This window comes from Poromitra crassiceps (genome assembly GCF_964638095.1).
Source record: "Poromitra crassiceps genome assembly, chromosome: 2".
NCBI classification, from domain to species: Eukaryota; Metazoa; Chordata; class Actinopteri; order Beryciformes; family Melamphaidae; genus Poromitra; species Poromitra crassiceps.
The window spans coordinates 66054977-66069213 of NC_139624.1; the positions used below are offsets into that span (position 1 = coordinate 66054977).

The 14237-nt window shown below is 46.8% G+C and overlaps 1 protein-coding gene and 1 pseudogene across 2 annotated transcripts in view; both read left to right on the forward strand.

Moving 5' to 3' along the window:
• Positions 1–14237, forward strand: part of nav3 (neuron navigator 3) — a gene marked incomplete at its 5' end in the record, with an annotated part of 744909 nt that overhangs the window by 45729 nt on the left and 684943 nt on the right. The gene's annotated exons all lie outside the window — the stretch shown is intronic.
• LOC310792450 (katanin p60 ATPase-containing subunit A-like 2 pseudogene) lies at positions 8069–9595 on the forward strand (annotated as a pseudogene). The gene has a single exon. The product of its transcript is annotated as a katanin p60 ATPase-containing subunit A-like 2 pseudogene (transcript).

Here is a 14237-nt window from a genome sequence, read left to right on the forward strand (position 1 = left end):
TTCAGTTGTCATTGTGTCTTTCCCACACACACATCAAACCATAGGGCGTAGTGGCGTCCACTACAGAAGGTTGATGGGGTTTATCCCTGAAATTGCTTTTGGTGACTATAGCCAGCACCCTGCATGGCAGCTTGTCATGCAGTCCATTTACCATTAAGGACATTTTTGTATTACACACATAATGCACCACTTTACATTAAAAGTATGCCCTGAATGGAGGTGTTTGAACTAATTGGTGTGGGTTGTGCTGTTACAATGAGCACATGAGTGACAAGGATAATTCAGATTGAATTCTCTTTTTGGACCTTTCACATGTGAAGACACAAGGATTCAAGGATTCAAGGATTCAAGGATTCAAGGATTCAAGGATTCAAGGATTCAAGATTTATTAAGTGTCCCAAAAGGGCAAATTGGATTGCAGGAAGCGTAGTACGAAGTACATACATAAAAACAAATAAGACAAAAAAAACATTGTAAAAGCAGTCTAGAGCAGCAGTTTAAAGTGCAACACAATAGTTAAAGTGCAAATGACAACAGTAGCAACGATCTAAAGTGCACAGTAGAGATATAAAGTGCATAGTAGCAAAGTGCAGTTCACTCACAGCAGCACATTTATATCACAAGAAAGAGCTACAATGTATCATTGTATTAAAGCACAAGAGAAAAAACCTCAGTCCAGACCAAAGGGCAGACAAAGTATATAATACAGATATACTGTATTGTACCCCTAAGAATAAATAAAGATAAAAGAATAAAAGAATAAAAGGATAAAATAAATAAATAACAGCAACGGCAGATGGGGAGACATTACATTTGTACCCCAGCAGCGTTCAACGCTCTGATAGAGACAGGCACAAAGGAATTTCTGTACCTGTTCTTTTTAACTATGGGGGCACGAAGGCGGAGCCCGGAAGGAAGCAGCTCATATTCGAACCTCAGAGGGTGGGCATCATCTGATCGGATGGACTCAGCTTTCTTCAGCACCTGTTTATTACACAATAATGTATTGGAATGTTTTTCCTCTCTCATCTGAAAGAAGGCTCCCAGCAAACACAATTACATCATGATGATGTTCTGATATCATCTTTCAGTGACGTCCAGGACTAGGCCAAATCACAGCCGATTTGAGGATCATTTAGACATCTACACAGGAATGTCAAGATGACGTCGAAATATGACATTACCATGAATAGGCATATTCAGTTATTCTGCTATGTACACAGTGTGTATTCAGCAGCGTTATACATAATTATATCCAGATTAACCTTTATTCTACATTTTCAAAAAATAAAACAGTTACCTGGCCGTGGTTTGAACCCAGGACCTCCAGCTTTGAGGTCTGCTACTTTACCCCTACACCATCCTTCCACAGCAATGACGAGGCACGGATGTAACCTTATTATGGCATAAACTTGTTTTTATTCAAACGTGGGTGTCAATTCTTTGTGGATCGGGCATTACTGTGTGACATCTAAACCAACTGTGTATTATGTTACAGCAGATGCAGAACCCCAAAACACATTAACCCCACCCAAAATGCTAGATTCCAACTTCCAGTAGTAGTAGTAGTAGTAGTAGTAGTAGTAATAGTAGCAGAAGTAGTCATAGTAGTAGTAGTAGTGTTGGTAGTAGTGGGAGTGGTAGCAGTAGTAGCAGCAGTAGTTGTAATTGACCGGTTAATGAGTTGTGGGCAATTTAGTGTTGGCGTGTGTTTCATTAAAAGTTTCGAGATTTATCATTTCAAAACGGTTTCACGTATCCAAAACCCTTTAATAACCTTAGGTCGGGGTAGTCCATAGATGACCCAGAAAAGTTTTGTGTGATTTGGCCAAACGGTCTAGGAGGAGCTCGCAAAAGTAGGTTTTTGATCAAATTCAAAATGGCGGAAAATCTACCACACAGAAATGGGCGTGGCCTAGTGGGTTAGATACATGATGCTCCAGGGAAACCAGTAGATGTGGAATTTTGATTCTACAGCTCGCAGTTCAGAAGTTATGGACCGACAAACGTGAAATTGGTTGTTATAGCGCCACCGTCTGGTGGATTGGTGTAATTTTTTTACTCTGAGTAGTGGGTGATGTCGTGAACCTGTGTGGAAAGTTTGGGTGATGGGGGGTGTATGGTTTCTGAGATCCACACACTTTTAGGGTAGGAAAAGAACAAAAGCAAATACACAAAAGTTTAGACATTTATCATTTCAAAACGGTTTCACGTATCCAAAATCCTTTAATAACTTTAGGTCGGGGTAGTCCATAGATGTCCCAGAAAAATTCCCGTGTGATTTGGCCAAACGGTCTAGGAGGAGTTCGCAAAAGTAGGTTTTTGATAAAATTCAAAATGGCGGAAAATCTAGGCACACGCAAATGGGCGGGGCCTATATGGATAGATGCGTATTGATCCAAGGAATCCCTGAGAAGTGAAATTTTGAGTATAGGACACACGGTTCAGAAGATATGGACCATAACGCGAAATGGTCTGTTATAGCGCCACCATCTGGCCGATATGGGTATTTTTTTGTTTCTGAGTAGTGAGGCACATTTACAATCTATGTGCCCAGTCTGGCTACGCTGAGCATTACAGTTTCTGCTGTACATACAGTTTTACCGGAGAAGAATAAAAAAAAAATAATAATAATCGGAACAGATACAATAGGGATCCACGCACTTCGTGCTTGGACCCCTAATAAACCGGAGGAAAAACAATAGGGTTTCAGCCCCTTCAGGGCTTGAACCCCTAAGCCCCTTCAGGGCTTGAACCCCTAATAATAATAATAAACCAGAGGAAAAACAATAGGGTTTCAGCCCCTTCAGGGCTTGAACCCCTAAATATAGCCGCAAGCGGCGATGGGCGGGGTTCAAGCCTTGCGCAGATAACAAAGCTTCTGATTCTGACTAGGACATCCTCCTTGATATATCTGACAAGTTTCACGATCATTGGACAAACAGGTGTGGAGTTACAGCCTTTTTTATGTTAAGCCACGCCCATTTCTGGCGTTTATGGCGCCCCCTTTTGGTCGAATTGCACAAAATTTGACACACATGGTCTAGGATGGTCTCCGAAGACCTCCTGCAAGTTTCGTGAAGATTCCTTAATCGGTCATGAAGTTATGACAATTTAGCTGAGGCCACGCCCTCTCACAAATTTAACGATCAATATCTCCGAAACTAAAGTAGATTTCAAAAATCCACAAATAACGATTGTAGAGCTTGCTCCATAGATGCTTCCTGCCGATTTTGGTGCAAATCGGTCCAACGGTCTAGGAGTAGATGTCAAAAATGTGTTTTCCAAACTTTTCCAAATATCTCAAAAACTTTCCAGGCGGACATTAAGGGTCCTTATGGCAAACTTGTAGAGCAGGTTCACCTGAACATCTGGAAAAAAAAGTTTGAAAATCGGACCAACGGCATGGAAGTTATGGCCTTTAACGTAAAACCGTCGATTATAGCGCCACCTTCAGGCCGATTCGAAAAATCTTTCTTGAGCACCTACCAGCCAACAATATCTGTCATTGGGCCAAATTTCAGGTCTCTAACATTTACCAACTCACGGGAATTTGCGTTGAGGCAGATGAACAACAAGAAGAAGAAGAAGAAGAATAAACCGGCAGAAAACAATAGGGTTTCAGCCCCTTCAGGGCTTGAACCCCTAAATATAGCCGCAAGCGGCGATGGGCGGGGTTCAAGCCTTGCGCAGATGACAAAGCTTCCGATTCTGACTAGGACATCCTCCTTGATATATCTGACAAGTTTCGCGATCATTGGACAAACAGGTGTGGAGTTACAGCCTTTTTTATGTTAAGCCACGCCCATTTCTGGCGTTTATGGCACCCCCTTTTGGTCGAATTGCACAAAATTTGACACACATGGTCTAGGATGGTCTCCGAAGACCTCCTGCAAGTTTCGTGAAGATTCCTTAATCGGTCATGAAGTTATGACAATTTAGCTGTGAGGCCACGCCCTCTCACAACTTTAACGATCAATATCTCCAAAACTAAAGTAGATTTCAAAAATCCACCAATCACGATTGTAGAGCTTGCTCCATAGATGCTTCCTGGCGATGCTGGTGCAAATCGGTCCAACGGTCTAGGAGGAGATGTCAAAAATGTGTTTTCCAAACTTTTCCAAATATCTCAAAAATTTTCCAGACGGACATTAAGGGTCCTTATGGCAAATTTGTAGAGGAGGTCCACCTGAACATCTGGAAAAAAAAAGTTTGAAAATCGGACCAACGGCGTGGAAGTTATGGCCTTTAACGTAAAACCGTCGATTATAGCGCCACCTTCAGGCCGATTCGAAAAATCTTTCTTGAGCAGCTACCTGCCAACAATATCTGTCATTGGGCCAAATGTCAGGTCTCTACCATTTACCAACTCACGGGAATTTGCGTTGGGGCAGATGAACAACAAGAAGAAGAAGAAGAAGAATAAACCGGAGGAAAAACAATAGGGTTTCAGCCCCTTCAGGGCTTGAACCCCTAATAATAAACCGGCACAAAAACAATAGGGTTTCAGCCCCTTCAGGGCTTGAACCCCTAATAATAAACCAGCACAAAAACAATAGGGTTTCAGCCCCTTCAGGGCTTGAACCCCTAATAAACCGGCAGAAAAACAATAGGGTTTCAGCCCCTTCAGGGCTTGAACCCCTAATAATTATAGCTGCTGCGCAGCAATGGGTCGTGGCCGGGCAAGTCTCAAGGCTTTGAGCTAGAGGTCTTCGGGTATGCCCGATCCCCCGAATACCCGAGGTTCCGACCCGGACCCGGCCGGGTCTGGGTCCATTCAAAAGAAGTGCCAAACCGCTTGACCAAACCCTTAGAAAAGTCATAGCACACCTGTCCTCAATAAGCCGCATGTTTTGAGTTCGGGCATGTCTATGTGGCGCAGAAATTGTGGGAGTTATTACGCGCCAAAAAAGTGGCTGCTGCGCAGCAATGGGTCGTGGCTGGGCAAGTCTCAAGGCTTTCAGCTATTATGACATCACAATTGCTCGAGTGACATCAGTGATGGCATCACAATTGCTTGACTGACTGATGACATCACAAATACAACCTAATTGCCAAAGGTAATTAAGGTAATTAGGCTATTTACGGGGCCAGAATTCAACGTTTTGATGCACTGTGGGCTCAATTTTTGACCGATCGAAAATCTGTTTTGATACTTTTGTGTAGAACAGTCTAACGATGCAGATGCTGAAGTTTGGTGTCGTTTGAAGAAAAAATGTGGGAGGAGTAGGATTTAATTCGTTTTTGCAGTTTTTGCAGTTTTGCGGTCTTTAGACTTCATAATTGGCCATAGGTTGCATTGTACAAAAGTTTCCCCTCATTTAGGCGCACAAAGCCGTAGCACGTATGCCTGATTTTTTATGAATTTTTTAAGTTTCAAACTTTAGACGGTCGCTGTAGTGCCACCGTTAGGACTATTGGTCCCAAATTTGTGTCAAAGACGTTTGGCATGGGACTGGACCTTTGTGCAAAGTTTGGTTAGTTTTCATCCATGGGAAGTCGAACTTCCCGGGAGGAAGAAGAATAATGGCAAATACAAGAAGTGGCCTGGCCGCTTCGCTGGCCCGGCCACTAATAATAATAATAATAAAGGCAAATACAATAAGTGGCCCTGCCGCTTCGCTGGCTCGGCCACTAATAATGAAGAATGAAAGTGGCCAGGTCGCCAATGATGTCACACCGATGTCACCGTGCAATTGTGATGGCATCGGCGATGTTATCAGTGAGGGATGTCATCAGTGATGTCAATTGAACAATTGTGATCACTGTCATTATCACTGATGGCATCACAATTGCTCGAGTGACATCACTGACGACATATTTGACATCATCTGTGATGGCTGAGCATGTCACCATCTGTGACGGCTGAGCCTTCTAGAACGTCAGTCATTTGTCACCTCACCATTCATTGCCTGCGGCATCATCAGTGATTTATGACATCATCGTTGGTATACGACCTTCAGTGATGATGTCATAAATCCTGAGGCTATATAAGGAGGAGGGAGTTCCCACCTACTCATCCAGAGACCATGACAGAGTTTGATATCAAAGCTGAGAACAACCCCTCTGCCCTCCTCCCATATGTTGGCCCATGGCGTCCACACAGGCGCACACACCCGATCTACGCCGAGTTTAAGAGCCCGGGCCCGGGGAAATACTCCCTGGACCGGGCCAATGTCATGGTGTCCCATTCGGCACCCGCTTATTCCCTGTATGCAAGGCCCAAAGATATAAGCCAAGACCAAACGCCAGGCCCGGCTGCCTACACCATGGTCGACACCTTTGGCTACAAGTACAAGGAAATAGGTTGTAAATTGAAAAGCCGCACCAACATCCTTGAAGACAAAACCAATCCTGGACCGGCAGCGTACTACCCTGACCCGAAAAGAACCAAAGACAAACCTCCAAGTTTTTCCTTTGGATTGCGCCATTCAGAATTCACCTACAGTGCAATTAAAGGATCGGTCGAGCCACCACCGAAAACCAACCAACCCGCTGAGAAGATAACTGCGCCTCCTGACCGGCTGTGTGTGAGGCCGTGTTAGAGGTGGGCTCGGGCCACGTTTCTGTCCGAACCCGTCCAACACCGTCCGAGACGTCGTTAGCCGAGCCCGGCCTGTGGCGCACGCTCATTTCAAATGTTTTGTCCGAACCCGACCCGAGACCGACGCAGCTTGCCTGTTTACCCTGATTACACGCATGTGAACAGCAGGAGAGTAACGTTAACCCGAACGCAGTGAACATACACACGTTTCCTCGTTTTATCTAATAAGAATAGTATCAGAGAAAAGGTGCACCCAGCGCTGTTTCACTCACCTGCACGATACCGTGCGTTCAACAGTGGTAAGAGGGGTCTGCATTGCACATTATTCGCAGAGCTGCTTGTCGTCTAAATCGTGTTGTATCTGAGGAAGTGCAGTCAAATTTGGGACAATTCAACCAATCGGGGGGCTGAAGAGTGGGCGAGCAGGATGTATGAATGGGGGGGAGGGAGGGGAATGGCCACGTGTGTGTATGTATGTGTATGTGTGTGTATGTGTGTGTGTATGTGTGTGTCAATATGTGTGTATGTGTATGTGTGTGTCTGTCTGCTTGTGTGTCCGGAGTTGCAAGGTGCACTGTTGCTCCGATCGCCTCCAAAACACGGTTCTGGAATGAATCTGGTGCGGGGGGTGGAAATGAACCCACGGGGGTACTACAGCGATGTTGTACGTAGACCAATCACAGCTAATGCTGCTATGACATCGATGAGCTCATAAATCACTATGATGTAGTCGTCATCATCGTCGAGTGGTGACCAGTGGTGACTGATCATGTCATACCCACTGATGTCATAGCCAGTGATGATGGCATGCCTGACAATTGTCGAGTGGTGGCCTGAGCGATGACGCCATCGTCATGATCGTCGAGTGGTGGCCAGTGTGACTACCACTGATTATGTCATATGATGATGTCATCATTCTCCTGTGGTGGCCAGTGGTGACTGATGATGTCATATCCACTGATGATGTCATAGATTGTGATTGTCAGTGATGCCATATATATTATCAGGGATGTCATACACATTGTCACATCTTCAGTGATGTCATAGACCAATAATCTATACCCTCCAGGGGGTTACTCAGTGATCAACTGGGCCAACATCACTATTAGAAACTGTGTGTGTGTGTGTGTGTGTGTGTGTGTGTGTGTGTGTGTGTGTGTGTGTGTGTGTGTGTGTGTGTGAGATAATTAATATTAATGTCTTTAGAGGCCAGTTCCTGTGTCAAGTAAAGCAGAATATGAACGAGACAGTCTAATAACGCTAATAATACTTTTTTGTAGTTTATTAAATTTGCTTGCCAGTGATTTTGTGTGCTACAGTCAATTCAACTGTTTCAACGCTAATAATAGCTTCCCTGCAATCTTTCTGGAAGTCTAAGTCCTGCTTATAGCCTCTTCAGGGAATAATTTATGATGTCACAATGCCTATGGATAAGCGACATCATCAGTGATTTAAATGACAGACATTGATGATAAGTATTTTATTTCAGCCACATGCTTCACTAGCTTCCCAGCTTGCAGAATCATGATGGAGCTTTCGTATCAATCCATGAAAACTGCCAATAATGCCCGCGAGGCAGAGGAACTGCGTACAGAAACCAGGAGGAAGAGCCTCCTCATCCTCATCTACCACCACCTTCTGGAACAAGGCTACATGGACGCAGCAGCAGCCTTGGACCAGGAGACAAATGCTGGACTGAGGAGGTTTGAGGTTTGCGATAACATCGACCTGGAGACAGTGTTGATGGAGTACGAGAGCTTCTACCACATCAAGTTCCACAAGTTCCCCAAACTCACCAGGAGAATGTCAGAACCAGTTGAGACCAGACTGGTGAGAAGCTGCGGCAAGAAGAAGACCCCCTGCACAGCTGTGAAGCCCCTTCCTAAGATCAGTCCGTCCCGCAGTCCGCAGTCCAAGGCACTGCTCAAGGATGAAAATGGCTCCTCCTTCCCCCCCGACTGGGCAGAGTTAGTCCTCAACGTTTCTTCCATCAGCAGAAATCAAACAGCTGTGGACGCCAACAGGAAAGGCCAGCTGATCCACGACTGTGCCAAAGGAAGTGGCGGCGACTCGGGCCATATGGAACGCCTGCTGAAGCCCCTCAGCGCCTTCTCTGGGATGAACAGTGAGATGAGAGAGCTGGCTGGCGTCATCAGCAAGGACATCTATATGCACAACCCCAGCGTGCGCTGGGAGGACATCATCGGCCTGGAGGACGCCAAGCGATTAGTCAAAGAGGCCGTCGTCTATCCCATTAAGTACCCCCAGTTGTTCACCGGCATCCTGTCTCCGTGGAAAGGCTTGCTGCTCTACGGTCCGCCAGGTACGGGTAAGACGCTGCTGGCCAAGGCAGTGGCCACCGAGTGTAACACCACCTTCTTCAACATCTCAGCCTCCAGCATCGTCAGCAAGTGGAGAGGAGACTCGGAGAAGCTGGTCAGGGTGCTGTTTGAGCTGGCCAGGTACCACGCTCCATCCACCATCTTCCTGGATGAGCTGGAGTCGGTGATGGGCCAGAGAGGAACCAGCATGGGAGGAGAGCACGAAGGCAGCCGCAGGATGAAGACGGAGCTGCTGGTTCAGATGGATGGCCTGGCCAGGTCAGACGACCTGGTGTTCGTACTGGCTGCCTCCAACCTGCCGTGGGAGTTGGACCACGCCATGCTGAGGAGGTTGGAGAAGAGGATTCTGGTTGGTCTTCCCTCGAAACCCGCCCGCCAAGCCATGATTGCTCATTGGCTGCCGCCTCTCAGCTCCACAGGAGGGGTGGATCTACGGACCAAACTGGATTACGAAATCCTGGCGAAGGAGACAGAGGGCTACTCTGGCTGCGATATCAGAGTGGTGTGTAAGGAAGCCGCCATGAGACCCGTCCGCAAGATCTTTGATGCTCTGGAGTCACACCAGCACGGGAAGTCGGACATGCCCACCATCAAGCTGGAAACCGTGGCAACCGCCGACTTCCTGGAAGTGATAGCACACACCAAGCCTTCGGCCCGGAACCTGACCGACAGATACAGCGCCTGGGAGAGAGAGTACGAGTCCGTGTGACACGTGTGCAGAAACACGTACACACGTACATCATGTTGCTCATTTAGTTTTGCAGTACGGCTGCCACACATGGGGGGCAAAGAGGCACACTGCCTCCTCTGGATGTACAGACACATTGCCTCCTCTGGAGGTACAGGCACACTGCCTCCTCTGGATGTACAGGCACATTGCCTCCTCTGGGTGTACAGGCACACTGACTCCTCTGGAGGTACAGGCACACTGCCTCCTCTGGAGGTACAGGCACACTGCCTCCTCTGGAGGTACAGGCACACTGCCTCCTCAGGCACACTGCCTCTGGAGGTACAGGCACATTGCCTCCTCTGGAGGTACAGGCACACTGCCTCCTCTGGAGGTGCAGGCACACTGCCTCCTCTGGAGGTACAGGCACACTGCCTGCTCTGGGGGTAGAGGCACACTGCCTCCTCTGGAGGTACAGGCCCATTGCCTCCTCTGGAGGTACAGGCACACTGCCTCCTCTGGAGGTACAGGCACACTGCCTCCTCTGGAGGTACAGGCACACTGCCTCCTCTGGATGTACAGGCACATTGCCTCCTCTGGAGGTACAGGCACACTACCTACTCTGGATGTACAGGCACATTGCCTCCTCTGGAGGTACAGGCACACTGCCTCCTCAGGCACACTGCCTCCTCTGGAGGTGCAGGCACACTCCAAAACACCAGGGCACAAGGCTCCCTGCATAACAAGGTGAACTTCATGAAGTTCATGGTATTCTCAGGTGCCAGAGTTATAGACTGTGATGACTTTCATATACATTTGACTTCAAATGGACTTATGGTTGATATCTCGGCATCGGGATTGATGAAAATCTTCATTTGAAATAAAGAATCGTAGGGAGGAAGCTGCAATCACTTTATTAAAAGAGATGATGAGTCCATCCCATCCACTACATGATCTTCTCCCTCCAACCAGACTGCAATGTACTGGTAGGCAAATGAGAAACAGCACCGCCCTGTCCATGCCGCCTGCCAGGACCAAGCACCTCCAGCAGTCAGGTCGCTCTTGAAAAAGAGATTTTAATCTCAATGAGACTTTACCTGGTTAACACATTCAGTGCCAGCGACGCCATATGGCGTCATTAGAAATTTACCGTACAGTGCCAGCGACGCCAAATGGCGTCAATAACTCGAATTTTTTTTTTTGACGGGGGGGTGTCGATCTATGCCTCTTACATCGCCTCTTACAATATTCAGAGGTATTGAATGTGTCTAACCTATTTTACAGAACCCTTAGGTGGCGACAGCGCTCTCCAGATGAGAGAACGTGGAGTGAAACACACAGAAGAAGTCATTGGGGGGAAGGAAATCGCATCGCATCCGTCCGTATGCAGCGGCTTCATTGAAGCAACGTTTAGCTGTGCCCCTGCAGCAGCCAATCTGCTATCACAATTGAGCACCTCGGTGTCCGCTGCAACAGCCTCCGTGTCCGCTGCAACACATGATCAGCCGTGGATTTGTTATTATTCTCAACTCGAAGCATGGGAGCTGGTACACGCGGCTGTAAAAAAGCAGGATCTACGGACTTTTTCAGTGCTGAGCACAGGGCAGGCAGAGAAAACAGCAGAGCAGAGAGACACTCCTCCCACAACGGGGGGGGGGGGGAGGAGGAGGGGGGGAGGTGGGCACGCAGAGCCAAGTACACAACACAGACCCAGACAGCAGGACAGGGTTGGCAAACGCAAGCCAGAATATCCGATGCCCACCAGCAGCAAAAGATCAGCAAGAAGCTGCAACCAGCAGCGCATGCAGGCGCCAGCGCTGCTGGTTTCAGCTAAAAATATTATTCTTCCAAACAAAATTCCCTTGCCTTCACTGTTTTATTGAAGGAAATTATTTTTGAGGTGTGACTACATCAGAAAATTAGCTTCAGAGTCAGTGATGTGCTTGAAATGTTTAATTTCACAAAAGGCTCATTATCTCAGCTCGTAGAAAAAAAGCTCTGTTTTTCGTTCGATCAAGCTATCTTCTCCGGCTCATAACTAAAGAACGGAAAATGGGATCAATAAACTTTTTTTTGCAGGTGATAGAAGAGAGTCTCATCGTTATTTGTGCGTGTTCAGTGTTTACATAGTAATTATTAAAGAAATTATATGACTGTTTTAAAATGCATTGCGGCCTATGTGGCACAGCAAGCAACCTTTTGCCCAAGGGCCGTGGCACTGAAAGTGTTAAATAAAGGTTATTGATTGAGCAGTCCTTCCTACACACTGCAGTCAGACTCTATAATGATAAAGAAGTGAAAACTGTCTGACCGTCACCATCTCCATGTTGAGGCTTGATATGTGAATCACTTAGTTAAATTGTTTATCCTTGTTTAGTTTTCAGCCTACAGTATGTACACTTTGTCAATTTTTTATCTTTGTTGTTAAGAAGAGTGCATTTCAGACCTGTCTCTGCAAAACTCTTTCTTCAATAAATGAATTGATTTGAATTGAATTTGAAATGTGGATGATCTTGTGTATCCCTAACCTCACTGACCCCATGCCTCAACCCGACCACCTCTGGTTTAACGGGCTGGGCTTTCGCTATTATGGCAGTGTAGGAATGTAGCCAGGGGTGAGGGCAAAAATGCACACCAGAATTCTCAGAATGCCCCTAAAAACCATGATCCAGGGGCAAAAATTGCCACAATATTTTGATAATTTCATTTTCATTCAATTCATTTAATTTCCATCTCTAACACACACTCAGCACCTGCCAGCTGGTTGCCAGAAGATGACGATGAAGAACACACTCACACAAAGTGCCCCCAAAATTGTGTAAATGCCCCGAGTTTTTAGACAGTGGGGGCAAAAGTTGCCCCCAAAATATTTTTTAAATCTACAATGTATGGTGGACATTTTTCGGACCATCGAGGCAGAATAATGAGCCCTCGCAGCAATGGGAAGTCCCCGAATGTCTACAGGAGGCTAAGAAGAGGTCAGCTAGATCCTCTGGTTGAATCACTGCCTCCATACCCTCTCCAGCACCCTGCTCCCTCTTAACCTGAGGCCACACAACTGAGATGAAAGCCAACACAGGCTCTCAAAGCCCTGTTATTGTCTCGTCATACATCCTCTTTCTCTCTGATCTCACCAGCTCTTCTGTGTGCACACGCATCACGGCACTGCGGATGACTGTAAGCAGGGAGATGTGTTTGTGTGTGTGTGTGTGTGTGTGTGTGTGTGTGTGTGTGTGTGTTTGTGTGTGTGTGTGTGTGTAAGAAAGTGATGGTGCTCTCACGCAAAGGCCTGTGTGGACACACATCATGCACACGCACACACACACACACAAGCACACACACACGCACATCATGCACACGCACGCACACACACACACACACACACACATCGTGCTCTCATGCAAAGGCCTGTGTGGACACACACACACACACACATCATGCACACACACACACATCATGCTCTCACTCAAAGGCATGTGTGGACACACGCACGCACGCACACACACACACACACACACACACACAGATGCACACACACACACACGCCCTCTCTGGGCCTTCTGCTAGTTCAAAGGTAGGCCTACTAAATGATCCAAGAGAGACGGATCACTTGTTTGTTGTCTGATGCCATAAAAGAGGAAAAGCAAACACAGGTTGCTGAAACACACACAAATACACAACTACAGATGTAGAAGATGTCCCACCTTTTGACCGCATACTTGCTGAACTACTGCTGCAATCCTGCTCCATCCGAGCCTCTATTGGTTTTGTGTTAGTTTGGTATATTACTGAGAAAGATTATACTCATACAGGACATTGACCCTATAAAAAGATGGATGATGTCTCCACTTCCTACTGCTATGACAAAGTGAAGCCAAACTATCTCGTTTGTGCGAGCTGCCATCTTGCTTATGTGCCGCCATTTTGGAGCCGGAGTCTAGGAGTAGAAGCGGGTGGCGGTAGAGAGCCTGCAGGACACGCCTCCTCAGCCGGCCCGCCGTCTGACAGAGGTTTGAGAGCAGCTGTCACAGCACCATAGAACATTTCACTCAGAAGTTTTGTTCTCTAGTCTCTCTTGATTCTAAATATAGCTGAATCGCTTGGTTTGACCAAGTACAACTGTTTTTATAAGCATTTTTCAAAACATTGATGGAAAAATGAATTGGGGATCAAATCCCTCCCTTAAATCCCTCTCTATTGGCCAGCCTGGATCCGAGTGACAGCTTGGTGACCTCTACAGATAGTAATCGAGAGAGGGATTTTTGAATTTGATGGGCCTTTTCCACAGCAGTCATTTTGTGTCTAAAAGGAGCAACCAAAACATTAACGAGGGCTGTAGTACTGGAACACCTAAATGGATTGGAAGTTGGAAACCCTCGTTAATGTGTTGGTTGTACCTGTGTTCACCCTGCCTTTTAGACACAAAATGGCTGCTGTGAAAAAGGTCAATGGAGAAGACAGCGGGCGCGGAGAAGACAGACAATTGATTGCTTAAAGCAGGACTAAACCTATGAGAAAAACCAAGAAATGGGGGGGTACGGTGGAGCAGTGGTAATCGCTGTCGCCTCACAGCTCAAAGGTCCTGGGTTCGATTCTCACCTGGGACGCTGTGAACACTGAAGGAATGCGTGCCCGTCCGCATGTCCTCGAGTGCCCACCCCCGGGGTGGGGTCGTCAAAAGGGC